The sequence below is a fragment of the Capricornis sumatraensis genome, chromosome 7 (genome assembly GCF_032405125.1).
Source record: "Capricornis sumatraensis isolate serow.1 chromosome 7, serow.2, whole genome shotgun sequence".
In the NCBI taxonomy this organism is placed as follows: domain Eukaryota; kingdom Metazoa; phylum Chordata; class Mammalia; order Artiodactyla; family Bovidae; genus Capricornis; species Capricornis sumatraensis.
The window spans coordinates 29,971,286-29,994,000 of NC_091075.1; positions in this window are offsets into that span (position 1 = coordinate 29,971,286).

The window sequence follows — 22,715 nt, forward strand, 5'->3', positions numbered from 1 at the left end:
CTTCAGGTTGAATCCCTGGCTGCTGGAGTTGGACTCCGGCAGTAAGTCAACTATACTTCAGTGAAAAAAAAGGATACAAGGACATATAAATAATCTCACCCAAGATCTGTTGAATCTGAACCAGGTCATCTAGGCTGTCTCCTGTTGACGTGGATTTTAAAATAAGAACACCAGGATCCCTGAGCACTCTAAAGTTTGAGAGTCACTAGATTGAAATTATAACCATGAGGATGCCTGAGTCTCTCAATAATTCAAAGTGTAGAGTTTCTCTGAGTTGTGAAGTTATATGACTTTTACGTTACTTGTTATCTGAAGCAGGAAAATAACCTGACCACGAAAAGGACACCTACCACACAATATTGATTTTTTTAAAAATGTTGGTACTTCTATTTATGTATTGGTATGTTGAGAAGTTTGTCCAAATCAATTTAAGGCCAGTAAGACCTCTTGGTTACTTTGCTTCAACCTCCAAACTTTCAGATAGTCTCTACAGCAGATGAATTGAGTTCTTGAAAACAGGTATGGAAACTTGAAAATGAATACCCATAAGTACCTTTGAACATGAATACATTACAAGGTTTTTCTTTGACTCTGAATTTCTTACTCTCCTTAGACTGGAGTTAGTGGTTAGCACTTGCTCACTGTCAAGTGTGTTGCAAATCCTAGATTAAGATTTACTGTGAAAAAAGCTCATCCTTGATTATTGTGAAGTCGGTTAAGATTCAGCCACCAGATGTCAGTAAGACTTGAAAAACAAAATTGCCAACATCTGCTGGATCATGGAAAAAGCAAGAGAATTCCAGAAAAACATCTATTTCTGCTTTATTGACTATGCCAAAGCCTTTGACTGTGTGGATCACAATCAACTGTGGAAAATTCTGAAAGAGATAGGAATACCAGACCACCTAAACCTGCCTCTTGAGAAATCTGTATGCAGGCCAGGAAGCAACAGTTAGAACTGGACGTGGAAAAACAGACTGGTTCCAAATAGGAAAAGGAGTCCGTCAAGGCTGTATATTGTCACCCTGCTTATTTAACTTCTATGCAGAGTACATCATGAGAAATGCTGGGCTGGAAGAAACACAAGCTGGAATCAAGATTGCCAGGAGAAATATCAATAACCTCAGATATGCAGATGATGCCACCCTTATGGCAGAAAGTGAAGAGGAACTAAAAAGCCTCTTGATGAAAGTGAAAGAGGAGAGTGAAAAAGTTGGCTTAAAGCTCAACATTCAGAAAACGAAGATCATGGCATCCAGTCCCATCACTCCATGGGAGATAGATGGGGAAACAGTGGAAACAGTGTCTGACTTTGTTTTTTTGGGCTCCAAAATCACCACAGTTGGTGACTGCAGCCATGAAATTAAAAGACGTTTACTCCTTGGAAGAAGAGTTATGAGTAACCTAGATAGCATATTCAAAAGCAGAGACATGACTTTGCCTACTAAGGTCCGTCTAGTCAAGGCTATGGTTTTTCCTGTGGTCATGTATGGATGTGAGAGTTGGACTGTGAAGAAGGCTGAGCACCGAAGAATTGATGCTTTTGAACTGTGGTGTTGGAGAAGACTCTTGAGAGTCCCTTGGACTGCAAGGAGATCCAACCAGTCCATTCTCAAGGAGATCAGCCCTGGGATTTCTTTGGAAGGAATGATGCTAACGCTGAAACTCCAGTACTTTGGCCACCTTATGCGAAGAGTTGACTTATTGGAGAAGACTTTGATGCTGGGTGGGATTGGGGGCAGGACAAGAAGGGGATGACCGAGGATGAGATGGCTGGATGGTATCACTGACTCGATGGACGCGACTCTGAGTGAACTCTGGGAGTTGGTGATGGACAGGGAGGCCTGGCGTGCTGTGATTCATGGGGTCACAAAGAGTCGGACACAACTGAGCGACTGAACTGAACTGAACTGAACTTTGCCAAGTCCAGTGATGTTGCTCACTCAGCCTCTGCTGCTGCTAAATTGCTTCAGTTATGTCTGAATCTGTGCGACCACATAGACGGCAGCCCATCAGGCTCCCCCATCCCTGGGATTCTCCAGGCAAGAACACTGGAGTGGGGGTTGCCATTTCCTTCTCCAATGCAAGAAAGTGAAAAGTCAAAGTGAAGTCGCTCAGTCGTGTCTGACTCTTCGTGACCCCATGGACTGCAGCCTACCAGGCTCCTCTGTCCATGGGATTTTCTAGGCAAGAGTGGTGGAGTGGGGTGCCAGAGCAAATTAATATAGTCTCTCTGGTTGTATCTTCTTTTTTTTTTTTGTTCTCCAGGGAAAGAAATGCAATCCATTGACAGAGCCATTGAACACAAAATATAAATTTTCCCAACTCCTGCCCCTGCCCATGACAATGGGCTTCCCCACACTTTTAAGAATATGGGCTAGCTTTTAATTTCCAAGAATTGAGTACTTGCTTCCCCACACTTTTAAGAATATGGGCTAGCTTTTAATTTCCAAGAATTGAGTACCTCAAGATTCATAGTGAATGAGGTCGTTTTTCCAATCTAGAAGGAAAAGGATACATCTGAAGCAAGTGACAAAGGGGTGAATTATCTTGCCAATTACATATAATCTACTATGAAATGTCAATTAATAAAAAATAAGTAGAAAAGTTGAGTGTTCTCAGACTATATATAATGCCAAAAAGAATATTCTGGTGCACTTGCAAAGCTTAAATAAAATGGAGTCTTTTTTCTTACTAAGCATCCAAGGTTTCATGTTAGTATTCTCACTTATTATTGATATTATCTTCATCATTGTTTCTTACTCTGCTATTGTTGCTTATAAGACAAACAAATCCATTTGACCCTATACAAAGCCACCTGAACACCTCAGTTTATTTTTCCTATTTTATGTAAACCTTGAATTAAAACTTGAAATCAAATATGCCACAGCATATCAATGATATCATTATAAAATGTATTCTATTCTCTATAGTTTTGGGTAGAAAAGATATTTTGCAAAATGTACTCTCACTTTCTTGAGAAGTATTCTAATAGTTACTGTGTTCTGGTAAATTGGTTTATTTCACTCTAAGTTTCCTCAGAGGTAGATATTTCAGGCCCTTGACATAGCCAGCCTATCTAGTTAAAGTCTGACCAAAGTCATAAAGTCTATTGACTCATATGGCAATTCCTGTGTAGAACACAAAATTCTATGTCATCTTTGAATGAAATCCAATGGAGCAAGATCCCAGCTGTCCTAGTATCTGTTGAAAACACAAGACTGACCTAGTTTAAATTGGTTCTCAGCATTATTTTGGAGAGCATTTATGTTTTCAAGACTGTAAGAATGATACATGTATATTTTAGAAAAATTTAAAAGTAAACCTCAAGATGAAAAATAGCAGTTGTTAATATTTGAATTCACAACTGTCAAGATTTTGTATTATCTCCTATGTCTCTGTGTTTACAGTAATTAAAAAGCAGCAGCAACCAGACAAAACAGCTAGTTTTATATAGAAATTACCTGTTTAGGAACAATTTGAAAGACTATATAGAGCTTTTCTTCCCAGGGTAAGAAATGTTGAGCTACAATGGCTAGATTGTATTGTTCTTATACCTTAGCAAGGTGAAGTCCATGATAGCTATCGCCAGACATATAGTACTAAGACATCTTTTCTTCTCCTTCAAATACAACATGTTTTTTGAATTTGAATTAAGAAAAAATTATTTCAAAAGAGGTGTGGGGCAGGGACAACGGTTAGAACCAGCTTTGAATGCTGTATAAACTAGGTCCAGTATTACAAGGGGGTGACTTACTTCCCTATGGCCACAAAAGAGTCTGGGTCTGTGTGACTGCAATATTTGTGAGTAAAATGAAATGCATATTCTGTTTTTTCTTTGTGTGCACTTGCTGTTTGCCTCAAAGCTTCATTAGAACCCTGGTTAGTGAGCATTCTCTTGATATCTGTCATGTTAAAAACCTATATATATGTCCAGTGCTGTTAAATATTTTCATATACCTTTTATTTTGTGTTGTGTTTCAGTGGGAGTATGAGGAGTGTGAGGAGGGGTCAGTCAGGTACTCCTAAATTTCTGCCATTTAACTCAGAAGGCCCTTATTACCAGCACTATGATGTCCTCATTCTGAGTCATTAGTGAGCACTTTTCCGTTTAGGGCTTTCAGAGTAACCTAGTTGAATGTATTTCCAGTGCCTATCACAGTCCCCAGGAGAGAGTAGATACTGGAAAAAAATATGAAAAGAGTCAATAAACTAATTTTTTTAAGAGATAGTAACCTGTTGTCAGGTATTGATGATACAAAACAAATCATATTTTTCAGTTGTCATGCTTCATCAGTTTAGTTGGGACATCTGGTAGAAATAATTCAAAGCAGACACTATTAATATATGAGTAGCAGGGTACATGTGTGTATGTGAATGACAAATATTGGACAGAATTGTAATAAGAAAATATTGAACACTTAGAACATATAAAATGTAAATACAATCTCATTTTAAGAAATTAACAATATAAGAATTAGTGGAGTTCAATGAAAGGTATGAGTGGGTAAGTGGAACTTGGGTTAACAATGTGATATTGTCAAGAAGGAAACCATACTTTGATAGCGTATGAGAGAGAAATTGTATCACAAATTGAACTTTGGTTATACTCAAACTGTGAAGTTGGAACATGAGCTGGGAATATCACTAGATTTATCACTTTTGATGGTTTTCAGATTATTTAGGCGGCCAGGATGCCCTTTTAAACTCTCCATCTGACTGACTGACTGCATCCTTTCCTACAGAGCACAGGCTCTGCTACATTGATCCCTGCATTTATCATGTTCACATGTGTCTATTTCAACGTGTTTTTCTGAAACTGAAGGAAAAAGCCATGTGGAGATAGCAGCTGGTACCTAATGCAGTACCTCACCTCATGGTATAAGACAATCTCCAAGAGATATTACTCAGACTCCCGTGTACACAAAGAGAAAACATCCCTCAGGGAAGATTATCTAGTTCACTGCCTGGATATCTAGGTGAAGATTTTTTCCAAAGTGACATGTAATTTCCAAAAAACCCTACAAGTATCCTTAAATTTTACAGATAACATACAGGCACTTTCAAGAGGATATGTTGCTATTAAAAACACTTACATTTGAAATAATATTTAAGAAATAATTCACTTTATATTAATATCTTCCTTGTATATAGGCATGTTTCCTTTATATCCTAATGTGTTTGGTACTAATATGTATTTGTGACTTTGGCTTCATAGGATATAATTGTGACTTATGCTTTTTTTTTTTTTTCATTCATTTAATAAAAATTTACTGAGCACCTCTACCTTTAAATAAGTTTACTATACTTCATAGGAGATACAAAAATGTTTAAGACAAAAAAAATAAATAGACCCTCCAGGGGCTTACAGAGGAGGACACAAAACAAGAATATCACTCAGATCTTTTTATAATATATAAAGCGGCAAGTTCCCTGTGAAAAGTGTCCATCACTCATTCTCAGTCAGCCAGTGAGCGTGGTGAAACTTTCTAAAGGCTTTTCTTGTAAAATCAAACACTGAATTCCTTAAAATGCAGTGAATTTGAATTCAAGTCAAGAATTAATTGTAGTTGAGTACCAGTAAACATAATAGTCCCAGGCCCTGAGGCATATGCATTTACATTTAATTGACAAAAATTACCTGATTGAAAATCGTAAAATATGAATGGCTAACTCAATCACCTGAGTGACTGATGCAGCATTCAATGAAGAATATTGATATTAAAATAGCTGAGAAAAGAATCAGCTATAAAGAATTCAATTGATTGGCTGGAAGTTCTCAAGTTCACCTCTCAAGTTCAACTGGTAGGTAGGAATCTCTGTTTTATAACTTTGCTTATTTCCTACAACTGCTCAAATTTCTGCCATATTGGCAGACACAGCATTTTAATATATAGCCAACCCATTCTCTTTTTCTAAATGCATCCTAAGTCTAGGGAATTCTTACATAGGACAAGGCATTGGAGAGACTCATTGGATTCTCAGTGTCCTCTTCCTGCCTGAATGAGGTCCATTGTTTTATCTGGACCATATCTCATCCTCGTAGTCATCTCTATTTCTATTTCTTCTTCCCCTGTTTTCTGTACTTCCAGGCCAATTCATAGGCATAAGAATCATGCTGCTATATCCATGCAAAGGCACAGAAATCCCTGGAAGGCTGTCTGAGGGTGTGCTTTTTTTAATCCACTTCCACTGTGCTGACTGGGAAGTAAAACTCAGAATGTTTTTCTGGGAGGGAACCACCCATTTCAGTATCCCGTCCTCATCATGTCTCATCTTTCACTTGCCTCTTTTTCAAAGGAAAATTTTCTATTTAAGTGTGTGTGGAGAGTCCCCTCTTCAATTTACCCCTCTTAAATGTATATTATATACATAGTATTTCTCCATTTATTGAAGCAACCAGTGTCTTGGGAGATTATAGTCAGGACATGTCTCTTTCTGCTTTCTCTCATCTCTTCCATGAAGTATTGAATAGGAAAAGTTTTAGAAACTTGACATAGAAGAATGAAGCAAAGTAGAAGGAGTACTATCCAAGGAAAATCACAATGAATAATGTAAAATATGGTTATTCCTACATTTATGTTTCTTTAAATCACCTCATAATTTTTTTTTATCAAATAGAAGTCAAATGTATAATAAACAAAACTATAGAAATGGAACAACAGATCAGAACATATATTCATAATTTCAACATTAATCTTTGAATGAACATTTAAGGCACTGTTTCTAGTGACTCAGGATGCAAAAACTAATTAAACTGTCTTTTTTTAGATGCTTATGGGCTGTTGGCCAACACATAAATAAGAATACAAAAGTATTATAGATTATGAAAATATATAGAAAGCAGACTGTGGATGAAGGTCTAGGAGTGGTCAATTCTACTTAGGTGGGGAAGGATGAGGCAAGTTTCACAGAAATAAAGAATCTTGAGTTGAGTGTTGAAGCCAGGTGTTCTCTAGCTGGCCAGAGCAGTGAAAGTATTCCAGAAGAGTGAGTAGAAATAGAAGACCCATGGCATCACCAAGTAGGATGCAGCCTGGAGTAAGGGAGTCTGGTTAAAAAGAAAATATAAGCAGTTTGACAAAGCAGTGACACAGAGTGGGCTATGTTAACAGTAAGCTAGCTGAAGACATAATCTGAAGGACCCATATTTCATTCTACAGAACTTTGTATGACATTTTGAAAGATCAGGAATTCAGTTAAAAGGTGTTGAGGAACACTGTATGGTTTTATAGGGGGGGGGGGTTAATGAAACCGAACTGGATCTTAGGGGTATCATGTTGGTTTCAGTTATGGAGGACAAATGTGAAGGGAGCACAGACAGAAGCAGGGAGAATATTTTGAAGAATTTTTCAGAGGCACTGGCAAGCCATATTTAAAAGCAACCTGTAGGAGCAATGGGGAAGCAATAGCTTCACAGTGTTATAAAGAGGTTGAATTCACAAGACTTTGAGTGCATATAACAACTATAGTCTAAAAATGAACCCTAGGATAACACTGGATTTTTGACATGAGTCTCTGGTATACAGTGGTGTATTTTGCAAAGATTAAAAAATAAAAGAGAAGCAGGTCTCTTTGGGAGAGAAAAGTAATCTACTATACAAGTGAAACGGAGAAGGCAAAGGCAACCCACTCCAGTACTCTTGCCTGGAAAATCCCATGGGCTGAGGAGCCTGGAAGGCTGCAGTCCGGGGGGTCGCTGGGAGTCAGACACGACTGAGCGACTTCACTTTCAGTTTTCACTTTCATGCATTGGAGAAGGAAATGGCAACCCACTCCATTGTTCTTGCCTGGAGAATCCCAGGGACGGGGGAGCCTGGTGGGCTGCCGTCTATGGGGTCGCACAGAGTCGGACACGACTGAAGCAACTTAGCAGCAGCAGCAGCAGCATACAAGTGAAAGGTAAATTAATTAGGCAAACTTGACCTTTTTAATGCTGAAAATGATTATTTTTTCATATCATTATGTAAATGAAGGTTTTGAAATGTTGAATTTAGTGCACATAATACCTTATTGAGAGATATACTTTTCTCAATAATCTGCTGTAGGTTATTTCAGTACTTCATTTCAAAGTTCTAGCTGCCACATGGAGCTTATGTATCTAGTCAGACCTCAACATCTAGAATCATTATCCTCCTCTTAACTTGTAGCATACTACACTAATGAATGTTTTGTGTTATTTGGAGGGCAAGATTTCAAATTGATCACACTTTCTCTCTCTCTCTCTTTTAAGATTTATGAACTTTGTAAAAGGCTTATTTCATCTGGAATTGTCCTGTGCCATGTTCTGGGCTGTGTTCTTCATCTAATCTCCCATTAATATTAGACGAAGGTCAACAACAACAGAACCTTACAAGAGAAGGCTTATAATTCTGGGGATGCAATTATCTTTATGCATTTAATAGCATGTTGCCCTTTATGACATTTAAAAATTAACAGAATTCCATCTTAAGTCACCAGTTAAACAGATAGCATTAACTTGTGGGAATTTAACAAATGAAATTGTTTTTAAAATTGTGCATGTGAAAGTTGGCCATGGCATTTATGAAAGGCATTTTGACTTTAGGCCTGTTAAAAGATGGAGCAAGGGACAATAGCATGTTAGTGTCAGCTTCCTTTAGCTGTCACTTTAATTTTAGGGCAAATTTTGCTTTCAGTTAAAGAAAAAGGTACTGATTTTTCCTCTCTCTAACCTGACCATTCTCCTGTGTTTTCATTTCTGATGTTTGTCACTGTCCAGACATGCCTACCATAAAATAAATCAATCAAATAACTTTCAATTATTTTTCTCATTCAATGAGCATTCACTGAGCTTCTGAGTAAAAGTGGAAAGCAAATATAAACTATAAGGACTGATATGAGTAACAACTTCATACTGGCCTTTGCTACTTGACTACTAGAATAATTGATTTTCTTATGCTAATTTTTTGGCTCCCCAAGCAGAACAATGCAATTAAACCAACAGTGATGTATTTCTACTTCTTATGAGTATGCGCTGTGGGATGAGTCAACGTGAAATAGACAAGTGCTTATAGGGGCAGTTCTGGGAGAGGTAGCCCAGTGAGGAACAGGAGATGACAAAAGTCATGCAAGGAAACTGAACTTAATCAGGGGTGGAATCACCTCATTGTGGGTCCCTATGACTTCAGAAAAGCAGACCAACCTTGTTGACCTTCTTTGGAGAGACACAGGTCATAGTTCTAGAAAGGACAACCAGCTCCAGAGAGAAGACCCAGGTTCAAGCTGTGGGAGTATCACAGCTTGAACCAGAGAAGGGAAGGAAGTAGGAAAACAATTGATGTTGTTGTTGCTTAGTCACTAAGTTGCATCCTACTCTTTTGAGACCCTATGGATTGTAGCCCGCCAGCATCTCTGTCCATGGGATTCTCCAGGCAAGAAAACCATAATGGATTGCCATTTCTTTCTCCAGGGGATCTTTGCAACCAAGGGATTGAACCCATGTCTCCTTATTTGGCAGACAGATTTTTTTCTACTGAGCCCCCTGGGAAGCTCAAGGAAACATATACTGGTGCCAACAGACAATTATATTGGCACTGTAGCCAATATAATGTCCTGTTACTACTTGTATTAGTTATCTCTTGATATATTGCAAACTGCCATATGCTTAGTGGCCAAAAAACCCCTCATATTTATTATTTCATAGTTTATATTTTGGGAATCCAGACAGAGCTAGTGGATATACTATTTCACAGCTTCTCAAAAGGCTGAAGTGAAGGTCTTGACCAGGAAAAGAGATTCATCTAAAACACAAATAGGAAAGGATCCACTTTCAAGCTCAAATGATGATTGGCAAGATTCAAATTAAGTTTGATTATCAGGCAGAGGACGCAGGCCCTTGCTGATTATTGGGCAGAGGCCATTCTCAGTTCCTGGCCATGTAGACCATTACAATGGTTGGCTTACTTCATCCAAACGAGCAAGGGTGAGTCAAGAAGGTCTCCCAGCAAGACAGAAACTGCAATCTTAGAAGTGACTTACCAGTTTTTTGCCTTATCCATGCTTTGCTGGAGTGGCTGTGAAGAGAACCCCATGTCCAAGGTAAGAGAAACCCAAGTAAGATGGTAGGTGTTGCAAGAGGGCATCAGAGAGCAGACACATTGAAACCATAATCAGAGAAAACTAGTCAATCTAATCACACTAGGACCACAGCCTTGTCTAACTCAATGAAACTAAGCCATGCCATGCGGGGCCACCCAAGATGGGAGGGTCTTGGTGGAGAGCACTGACAGAATGTGGTCCACTGGAGAAGGGAATGGCAAACCACTACAGTATTCTTGCCTCGAGAACACAATGAACAATATGAAAAGGAGAAATGATAGGATACTGAAAGAGGAACTCCCCAGGTTAGTAGGTGCCCAATACACTACTGGAGATCAGTGGAGAAATAACTCCAGAAAGAATGAAGGGATGGAGCCAAAGCAAAAACAATACTCAGTTGTGGATATGACTAGTGATAGAAGCAAGGTCTGATGCTGTAAGAGCAATATAGCACAAAACCTGGAAAGTTAGGTCCATGAATCAAGGCTAATTGGAAGTGGTCAAACAGGAGATGGCAAGAGTGAACGTTGACATTCTAGGAATCAGCTAACTAAAATGGACTGGAATGGGTGAATTTAACTCAGATAACCATTATATCTACTACTGTGGGCAAGAATCCCTTAGAAGAAATGGAGTAGCCATCATGGTCAATAAAAGAGTTCAAAATGCAATATTTGGATGCTATCTCAAAAACAACAGAATGATCTCTGTTCATTTCTAAGGCAAACCATTCAATATCATGGTGATCCAAGCCTATGCCCCAACCAGTAATGCTGAAGAAGCTGAAGTTGAAGGGTTCTATGAAGACCTACAAGACCTTTTAGAACTAACACCCAAAGAAAGATGTCCTTTTCATTCTAGGGGACTGGAATGAAAAAGTAGGAAGTCAAGAAACACCTGGAGTAACAGGCAAATTTGGCCTTGGAATACAGAATGAAGCAGGGCAAATGCTAATAGAGTTTTGCCAAGAGAATACACTGGTCATAGCAAACACCCTCTTCTAACAACACAAGAGAAGATTCTACACATGGACATCACCAGATGGTCAACACCAAAATCAGATTGATTATATTCTTTGCAGCCAAAGATGGAGAAGCTCTATAGAGTCAGCAAAACAAGACTGGGAGCTGACTGTGGCTCAGATCACGAACTCCTTATTGCCAAATTCAGACTTAAACTGAAAAAAGTAGGGAAAACCACTAGACCATTCAGGTATGACCTAAATCAATTCATTATGATTATACAGTGAAAGTGAGAAATAGATTTAGGGGACTAGATCTGATAGAGTGCCTGATGAATTATGGACAGAGGTTTGTGACATTGTACAGGAGACAGGGATTAAGACCATCCCCATGGAAAAGAAATGCAAAAAAAGCAAAGTGGCTGTCTGGAGAGGCCTTACAAATAGCTGTGAAAGAAGAGAAGCAAAAAGCAAAGGAGAAAAGGAAAGATATAAGCATCTGAATGCAGAATTCTAAAGAATAGCAAGGAGAGATAAGAAAGCCTTCCTCAGTGATCAATGCAAAGAAATAGAGGAAAACAACAGAATGGGTAAGACTAGAGATCTCTTCAAGAAAATGAGAGATACCAAAGGAACATTTCATGCAAAGATGGGCTCAAAAAAGGACAGAAACAATATGGACCTAACAGAAGCAAACGATATTAAGAAAAGGTGGCAAGAATACATAGAAGAAGTGTACAAAAAAGATCTTCACGACCAAGATAATCACGATGGTGTGATCACTCACCTAGAGCCAGACATCCTGGAATGTGAAGTCAAGAAGGCCTTAGAAAGCATCACTACTAACAAAGCTAGTAGAGGTGATGGAATCCTAGTTGAGCTCTTTCAAATCCTGAAAGATGATGCTGTGAAAGTGCTGCACTCAATGTGCCAGCAAATTTGGAAAACTCAACAGTGGCCACAGGACTGGAAAAGTCCATTTTCATTCCAGTCCCAGAGAAAGGCAATGCCAAAGAATGGTCAAACTACCGTACAATTGCACTCATCTCACATGCTAGGAAAGTAATGCTCAAAATTCTCCAACCCAGGCTTCAGCAGTACGTGAACCGTGAACTTCCAGATGTTCAAACTGGTTTTAGAAAAGGCAGAGGAACCAGAGATCAAATTGCCAACATCTGCTGGATCATCAAAAAAGCAAGAGAATTCCAGAAAAACATCTATTTCTGCTTTATTGATTATGCCAAGGCCTTTGACTGTGGATCACAATAAACTGTGGAAAGTTCTGAAAGAGATGGGAGTACCAGACCACCTAATCTGCCTCTTAAGAAACATATATGCAGGTCAGGAAGCAACAGTTAGAACTAGACATGAAACAACAGACTGCTTCCAAATAGGAAAAGGAGTACGTCAAGGCTGTATATTGTCACCCTGCTTATTTAATTTCTATGCAGAGTACATCATGAGAAACGCTGGGCTGGAAGAAGCACAAGCGAGAATCAAGATTGCCAGGAGAAATATCAATAACCTCAGATATGCAGATGACACCACCCTTATGGCAGAAAGTGAAGAGGAACTAAAAACACTCTTGATGAAAGCGAAAGAGGAGAGTGAAACAATTGGCTTAAAGCTCAACATTCAGAAAACGAAGATCATGGCATCCGGTCCCATCATTTCAAGGCAAATAGATGGGGAAACAGTGGAAACAGTGTCAGACTTGTTTTTTTGGGCTATCAAATCACTGCAGTTGGTGACTGCAGCCATGAAATTAAAAGTTGTTTACTCCTTGGAAGGAAAGTGATGACCAACCTAGATAGCATATTCAAAAGCAGAGATATGACTTTGCCACTAAAGGTCCATCTAGTCAAAGCTATGGTTTTTCCTGTGGTCATGTATGGATGTGAGAGTTGGACTGTGAAGAAAGCTGAGCGCTGAAGAATTGGTGCTTTTGAACTGTGGTGTTGGAGAAGACTCTTGAGAGTCCCTTGGACTGCAAGGAGATCCAACCAGTCCATTCAGAAGGAGATCAGCCCTGGGTTTTCTTTAGAGGGAATGATGCTAAAGCTGAAACTCCAGTACTTTGTCCACCTCATGCAAAGAGTTGACTCATTGTAAAAGACTCTGATGCCCAGAGGGATTGGGGGCAGGAGGAGAAGGGGACCACAGAGGATGAGATGGCTGGATGGTATCACCAACTCGATGGATGTGAGTCTGAGTGAACTCCGGGCGATGGTGATGGACAGGGAGGCCTGGTGTGCTGCGATTCATCAGGTTGCAAAGAATAGGACATGACTGAGTGACTGTACTGAACTGATAGCTTAGAAAAAAAAAAAAAAAGATTCCCTTCCATACTAAAGGTGTGAATGTCAGCAGGTAGCAATAATAAGGGTAGTGCTAGCATACAATAGAGTAGAACATGAGACTAAGACCATAAACTTAGGCGCCAGACACTGTGGGTTCAGATCTCAACTCTGCTACTTACTAAGCTGTGTACTTGACACTGAGTTACTTAACTTCTTTGTATCCAGTTTCCCTGTTTGTAAGATAGAAAAAATAATCACATTCACCTCATAGGATTGTTGTGAGGATTAAATGAGTTCAGATGTTTAAGCAGTAGGAAAGTCTCACTAAATGTTTGTTATTACATTTTGTGAGTAATATGGCAAAAACAGATGTATTTATCACCCAGCTAGACCATGGGTCATCCACTCAAGAGCATTTTTGAGTTTGTAGATAGATAGGCATGAATATCAGGAATCCGTGCTTCAGAGGAAGAGCAGACAGATAGATCTGCCTCTACAAAACAGAGCTGGGCCCTGGCTCTCCTCCTGGAGAATAGGGTATGGTGGGAATTACATCCATCCTGAGAGCCCTTAAGCCAAAATGAGGATGCACGTGGGTCTGAGTCTTATATACTCTATTTTCCCTCTTAGGTAAAGGGATAAAGGTCTTCATATTTTGTTTCCCTCCTGAGAAATGAAAATTCTCATTTTTCTGTAGCACCAAGAGGAATAAGAATCTTGTAGTGGGTTTGTCATATATAGCTTTTATTATGTTGAGGTATGTTCCTTCTATTCCTGCTTTCTGGAGAGATTTTATCATAAATGGATGTTGAATTTTGTCAAAGGCCTTCTCTGCATCTATTGAGATAATTATATGGCTTTTATTTTTCATTTTGTTAATGTGGTGAATTACATTGATTGATTTGTGGATATTGAAGAATCCTTGCATCCCTGGGATAAAGCCCACTTGGTCATGGTGTATGATCTTTTTAATGTGTTGCTGGATTCTGATTGCTAGAATTTTATTGAGGATTTTTGCATCTATGTTCATCAGTGATATTGGCCTGTAGTTTTCCTTTTTTGTAGTATCTTTGTCAGGTTTTGGTATTAGGGTGATGGTGGCCTCATAGAATGAGTTTGGAAGTTTACCTTCTTCTGCAATTTTCTGGAAGAGTTTGAGTAGGATAGGTGTTAGCTCTTCTAGAAATTTTTGGTGGAATTCAGCTGTGAAGCCGTCTGGACCTGGGCTTTTGTTTGCTGGAAGATTTCTGATTACAGTTTCAATTTCCGTGCTTGTGATGGGTCTGTTAAGATTTTCTATTTCTTCCTGGTTCAGTTTTGGAAAATTGTACTTTTCTAAGAATTTGTCCATTTCTTCCACGTTGTCCATTTTATTGGCATATAACTGCTCATAGTAGTCTCTTATGATCCTTTGTATTTCTGTGTTGTCTGTTGTGATCTCTCCATTTTCATTTCTAATTTTATTGATTTGATTTTTCTCTCTTTGCTTCTTGATGAGTCTGGCGAGTGGTTTGTCAATTTTATTTATCCTTTCAAAGAAGCAGCTTTTGGCTTTGTTGATTTTTGCTATGGTCTCTTTTGTTTCTTTTGCATTTATTTCTGCCCTAATTTTTAAGATTTCTTTCCTTCTACTAACTCTGGGGTTCTCCAATTCTTCCTTTTGTAGTTGCTTTAGGTGTAGAGTTAGGTTATTTATTTGACTTTTTTCTTGTTTCTTGAGGTATGCCTGTATTGCTATGAACTTTCCTCTTAGCACTGCTTTTATAGTGTCCCACAGGTTTTGGGTTGTTGTGTTTTCATTTTCATCAGTTTCTATGCATATTTTGATTTCTTTTTTGATTTCTTCTGTGATTTGTTGGTTATTCAGAAGTGTGTTGTTCAACCTCCATATGTTGGAATTTTTAATAGTTTTTCTCCTATAACTGAGATCTAATCTTAATGCATTATGGTCAGAAAAGATGCTTGGAATGATTTCGAATTTTTTGAATTTATCAAGTTTAGATTTATGGCCCAGGATGTATGACAAGCCCACAGCAAACATTATCCTCAATGGTGAAAAATTGAAAGCATTTCCCCTAAAGTCAGGAACAAGACAAGGGTGCCCACTTTCACTGCTACTATTCAACATAGTTCTGGAAGTTTTAGCCCCAGCAATCAGAGCAGAAAAAGAAATGAAAGGAATCCAAATTGGAAAAGAAGAAGTAAAACTTTCACTGTTTGCAGACGACATGATCCTCTACATAGAAAACCCTAAAGACTCCACCAGAAAATTACTAGAGCTCATCAATGAATATAGTAAAGTTGCAGGATATAAAATCCACACACAGAAATCCCTTGCATTCCTATACACTAATAATGAGAAAGTAGAAAAAGAAATTAAGGAAACAATTCCATTCACCATTGCAACAAAAAGAATAAAATACTTAGGAATATATCTACCCAAAGAAACTAAAGACCTATATATAGAAAACTATAAAACACTGATGAAAGAAATCAAAGAGGACACTAATAGATAGAGAAATATACCATGTTCACGGATTGGAAGAATCAATATAGTGAAAATGAGTATACTACCCAAAGCAATTTACAAATTCAATGCAATCCCTATCAAGCTACCAGCCATATTTTTCACAGAACTAGAACAAATAATTTCAAGATTTGTATGGAAATACAAAAAACCTCGAATAGCCAGAGCAATCTTGAGAAAGAAGAATGGAACTGGAGGAATCGACTTGCCTGACTTCAGGCTCTACTACAAAGCCACAGTCATCAAGACAGTATGGTACTGGCACAAAGACAGAAATATAGATCAATGGAACAAAATAGAAAGCTCAGAGATAAATCCACACACATATGGACACCTTATCTTTGACAAAGGAGGCAAGAATATACAATGGAGTAAAGACAATCTCTTTAACAAGTGGTGCTGGGAAAACTGGTCAACCACTTGTAGAAGAATGAAACTAGATCACTTTCTAACACCGCACACAAAAATAAACTCAAAATGGATTAAAGATTTAAATGTAAGACCAGAAACTATAAAACTGCTAGAGGAGAATATAGGCAAAACACTCTCCGACATAAATCACAGCAGGATCCTCTATGACCCACCTCCCAGAATTCTGGAAATAAAAGCAAAAATAAACAAATGGGATCTAATTAAAATTAAAAGCTTCTGCACAACAAAGGAAACTATAAGCAAGGTGAAAAGACAGCCTTCTGAATGGGAGAAAATAATAGCAAATGAAGCAACTGACAAACAACTAATCTCAAAAATATACAAGCAACTTATGCAGCTCAATTCCAGAAAAATAAATGACCCAATCAAAAAATGGGCCAAAGAACTAAATAGACATTTCTCCAAAGAAGACATACAGATGGCTAACAAACACATGAAAAGATGCTCAACATCACTCATTATTAGAGAGAATGCAAATCAAAACCACAATGAGGTACCACTTCACACCAGTCAGAATGTCTGCAATCCAAAATTCTGCAAGCAATAAATGCTGGAGAGGGTGCGGAGAAAAGGGAACCCTCCTACACTGTTGGTGGGAATGCAAACTAGTACAGCCACTATGGAGAACAGTGTGGAGATTCCTTAAAAAATTGCAAATAGAACTACCTTATAACCCAGCAATCCCACTGCTGGGCATACACACCGAGGAAACCAGAATTGAAAGAGACACATGTACCCCAGTGTTCATCGCAGCACTGTTTATAATAGCCAGGACATGGAAACAACCTAGATGTCCATCAGCAGATGAATGGATAAGAAAGCTGTGGTACATATACACAATGGAGTATTACTCAGCCATTAAAAAGAACACATTTGAATCAGTTCTGATGAGATGGATGAAACTGGAGCCGATTATACAGAGTGAAGTAAGCCAGAAAGAAAAACACCAATATAGTATACTAACACATATATATGGAAGTTAGAAAGATGGCAATGATGACCCTGTATGCAAGACAGCAAAAAAGACACAAATATGTATAACTGACTTTTGGACTCAGAGGGAGAGGGAGAGGGCGGGATGATTTGGGAGAATGGCATTGTAACACGTATACTATCATGTAAGAATCGAATCGCCAGTCTATGTCCAACGCAGGATACAGCATGCTTGGGGCTGGTGCACGGTGATGACCCAGAGAGATGTTATGGGAGGGGGGTGGGAGGGGGGGTTCATGTTTGGGAACGCATATACACCCGTGGTGGATTCATGTCAATTTATGGCAAAACCAATACAGTATTGCAAAGTAAAATAAAGTAAAAATTAAAATTAAAAAAAAAAAGAATCTTGTAGTGTCCTCAACTTCCACCTCAACACATAACCTATGTTATTGTGTATACCTAACTCTATTCTCCAGAGAAGGCAATGGCACTCCACTCCAGTACTCTTGCCTGGAAAATCCCATGGGCGGAGGAGCCTGGTAGGCTGCAGTCCATGGGGTTGCAAAGAGTCAGACACGACTGAGAGACTTCACTTTCACTTTTCACTTTCATGCATTGGAGAAGGAAATGGCAACCCACTCCAGTGTTCTTGCCTGGAGAATCCCAGGGACGGGGGAGCGTGGTGGCTGCCATCTATGGGGTTGCACAGAGTTGGACACGACTGAAACGACTTAGGAACAGCAGTAGCAGCTCTATTCTCCAACATCACATTACTATCTCTTTTACATCATTCACTGTCCTCAGCAACTGACTTCTTTGTTCCCTGAGGGAAACAGGACCTTTTTTGCCTCAGGACTTTGCATATGGTTTTCCTTCTAACTGAATATTTTCTCCACATCTCGTCATAGTGTTCTTTGGTCTCAACTTCAACGTCCTCCTCAGGGAGGACACTCTTGAGGGAGTCTCAACCCTCCTACAAACCTGTCAAGCATGTAACTCTCTCTTCCATAATTTCTTTACTTCTCTTCCTTATTAGAATCTAAGCACCAGAATTACCAAACTCTTTTCTATCTGGTTTTGTGCAATACTGGCAACATCTAGCATAGGTGCTTGAAATAAATATTTGTTGACTAATGAATGATACAGAAGTAAAGATCTACTTGCTGAATTCAATTTCATTTTTACAAAAGGTAGAAAAGTCATTTAAGCCATTTTAAACTCTAAAGATTTTCAAATAAAATACATTCCAAAAAATAGTCACATAAAGATAGTTAATTTTTTTTTTTTTTGTAACAGTGATTTAAAGCTATGTCTTACTTTTCCATAGGATGTTACAGAAAAACCCAAACAAACTTTTTGGTCAAGCCAAACTTTTAAACCGTCACCAGAGTAACATTTGAATATTAAAGCTTAACGTGTTACAAAAATGCAATCAGCCACAATATTCAATGAAATGTATAATGCAATAATATATGAAGATAAGTAGGAGAACTGATATTAATACCAGTAATACAACATTCTAAACTTGTAATTTTGTGGTTGGGTCACAAATAAAGAGTCAATTTCCTCACCAAATACATATAAGCTACCCTCTATCCAATTATTATCTTATTTTCTAACTCACCTTTTACCATTGTAATGAGTGTTATTTGAAATACTTTGAGTATTAAACAGAAAAACATAAGAAATATTCTTTTTAAAATAAATTCCCAATGCTATTTTGTATGATGTAGAAGAATATAGTGGTCTGTAAACTCAGGAACTTGAAAATACTATTTTTTATTTTTAAAAAAGCTATTATAACATTACAGTAGAATTACTGTTATTGTTCAATGTATTTGAGTGTTTAACTTTTTTCACTTAGCAAAATACATTTGAGATATATCCATATTACTGCATGAATCAGAATTTTATTCCTCTTATTGCCAAGTAAAATTCCATTGCATCAGTTTGTTTATTCAACAACTGAACTACAAATTTCTTGATTTCAGTTTTGGTGATTAACAATAAAGTTGACATCCATTTAGAAACAGATTTTGGTGTGATTACACATTTTCATTTCTTTAGGCCAAATATGTCAGAGGAGGTGCGTTACTGGATCATATGTCAAGAGGATGTTTAACTTTACAAGAAGTTGCCAGTTTCCCAAAACAGTTGCATCACTTTACATTTCTGCCACCAAAATATGAGATATTTCTCAATACCTGGGAAAATTCTCACAACATACAGTATAGCTAAACACAAAGAGTAGTACACAAATCCTACATACTCTGTGAACTCAATTTTTTTTAGAGAGAAAGATTGTTTAGAAATATAACCAATTATTAAAGTAATCATTTCTAGGGGCTATTTGGAGTATCAGTATTTTAATTTTATATAATCTGTTTTTATGTTTTTTCACTTTACTTCTACTGTAAATTATTTTTAATAAGGAAATTTTCTAAAACAACTACATAAAGTTTCTCTTGAGACATTTTAATGGTTGAAAATCAACGAACAGTTCTTTTTACAATGAAAGACTGATATGAATCAGCTGCATTAATTAAACCTCCAGGATAGGAATAAATGGAGGAACAATGGTTAAGTAAAATTTGGACAATAATCTGAAGGAAGTGTTTTTAGCAGTGGGTGGTGCCTGTGTAAAATAACACCCTGCGAAGTGGAGCAGTAGAGCGTTCCCTGGTGCCACTTCAGGAGAACAGAAAGAACAACAGGAGAGACCCCTGAGGACTATTTTTATATTAATGGCTAAACACACTACTAAAGTCAGGTGGGAATTTGGCCAGGACTCTGCTAAATCTCAGGTGCTTGATGTAGCTCCCTTTAGACAACTGGTTTTCTGGAGCATGTATAGGCCAAGTTCACAGAATTTGATGGTAAGTGCTTTTTTTGTTGTTATTGTTAGATTTGTCAATTCCAGATATTTAATCCCACAGGTTAGTTCAAAATTATTTCTGAGTCTTCATATTTGTTAATTTTCAAACATGTAGCACAAAGGAAGGAAAAAGTCCTTCTTTTTATAGCTCATTCATTCTTACACTTTTTTTCTCTGCTCTATCCCTGTTCTATTAACACAAAGACTCCTTCTATTTTATATAGCTGTAAAAACCAGCAGGCTTCTTTCTTAATCTGTGCTGTCTAGGTTCATTGCCTGAGGGCCTAGGTCGTTAGTAATAAAGGTCATTAGTTGATGTTCCCAACATCCATAGACTGTCAGATGATCCTTTCCTTTAATCTCCCCATGATTAGAAACAGGCCCAAGCTTGTGTTATTTAGTAATTTTATTTTCTTGTTGTGGGAAAAGTAAAAGGTTACCTCTTGGAAACAAAAGCTTTTTAAAACTAATAGATGCTTCACAGTAGACATGAAGGAATAACAGACTATATATAAAGATACTCAAAGCAGAAACAAGAGAAAATGGAAGGAATTGGTATCTGCTGCACCCTACGTTTCTTCAAGGAGCTGAATTAAACCGAGCCATAGGCAGCCTCAACTTGCCTGCCCTCATTACCTTACATCTTAGAGCATTGTCTGATTTCCAGCATTCTAATTGAAAAGACCCTTTGTAGTAAAAAGCTCTGTTTGAGTCACTTTGAAATCATGATCCTTGAGTTTTCTTTCTGACAAATGTTTCTTGGACATCACTAAGCTTATTAAACAGTTCTGTGTTTGCAGGCTTCTGATGTTGGAACAGGCATAATCCAGACACCTTCCTATAAAAAAAATAGCAGTCAATTCCCTGTAGATTCTTTGGAAAGAAGCTGTGTGCTACTTTCCCTCCCTTGACCTGTATCTTTGGAAGTTCAGTGCTATGTAGACAGGAAATACCCGGTAAACAACTGCAGTGGCAGATCATGATTATGAAACTATTATTAGTAATAGAACAAATTGCTTTTTGTTCTGCAGTCTTCTTCATCTTATTTCCTCCATGCCCTCAAAGGAAGAATGGGAACTTGCAAAGCATCAGAAAGTTTTTAAAGGAAAAATAGTTCTATTTGAGTGAAATTTAAATAATCTTTAGGGAGTTGAAGTATTTATGAAGTCTGAACACCTAACAAAATTGTTCATAGTTCATTGTTGAATGTTGAAAAATAAGATTAGTGAATGTAATTATAGGTTTGTCTCTCTATTTCAACACTTTATTCAACATTATGTTATAGAATGAATACTTCCTTATAATAATTCTCCTAGGAAAGTGATTTTTAAAGAAAGGTCTTTGTTTTCATTGTTATTTTTCAGAACAGAAAAACTGCCTGTTTTATTTTTTAAAATTCCTTGAGACAGGCAATACATAAGCAAGTTAAAAAGAAATTGGCAAACATACAGTATTTAAAGCTCAAACTGGTAAAAAGCATAATCAGTTGCATCACATGTGGCAAACTTTGGTTATATGCTGATTATTTATCTCAGCTGAATTAGCTACTCCTGGAAACTGGCTTCTACTCTCCATAGTTGTGCTGAAGTCCATGGGGTGGCAAAAAGTTGGACACAAGTGACTGAACTGACTGACTGACCCTACATTGTCAGCATCCCTTTGAACATTCAGGGACTCATTAGTGCAAAAGTGATGCAAAGAATTCTGTGGTCACCTGCTTATTGATACATATCATCTTTTATTTTAATCTATTAATTAAGGGATCTATTAATTAAAGAGATTTGTGATTTAAATTAAAGGGATTTGTGGAAAAATAAAGAGAAAAAAAGAACTCTGAGTGGTTGCAGTGAAGAAAGAAAGTACTGGGGCACTGAGGAAATATTGCTGGGAGATCAACTTATAGGATGGTACTTGTGTCCAGACCAATGATCATTCATAGATGTGATCATTCATTTAACTCATGCACTGGATTCCCAGTACATGCCTTCCACTGTGCTGGTACAGGCCTTAACACCAAGCACCATAGCCATTTAATGGGACAAGATTTAAACATGAAGGAGGGAATGACAAAGAAAGTGATATGGGCGCTGTGATGAGGAGAGATATTGGTGAGGCCCCTAAGCAAATTGGTGCTGAGGTGGTGGAAAAAGAAACAAGCTTCGTAAAGAGTCAAAACTTAAAATGAATCTTGGAATCCTAAATGAAACATTTAAGTACAGGGTCCACTATGTAAAGAAGAAGATTTATCTTTGGTTCCAGTCTAAAATGTTGGCAGACACTAGACTGTGATTTCTGAAGGTCACGAACTAGAGAAGATAATTTTCTATAAGCCTAATGTAGCCATTGGAATCAACCTTTAATATCCATTGGAAGGACTGATGCTAAAGCTCCAATACTTTGGTCACCTCATGCAAAGAATCGACTCATTGGAAAAGACCCTATTGCTGGGAAAGATTGACAGCAGGAGAAGGGGGTGACAGAGGATGAGATGGCAGAGGATCAGATGGTTAGATGGCATCACCGACTCAATGGACATGAGTATGAGCAAACTCTGGGAGATAGTGAAGGACAGGGAAGCTTGGCGTGCTGCTGTCCGTGGGGTCACAAAGAGCCAGACACAACTTA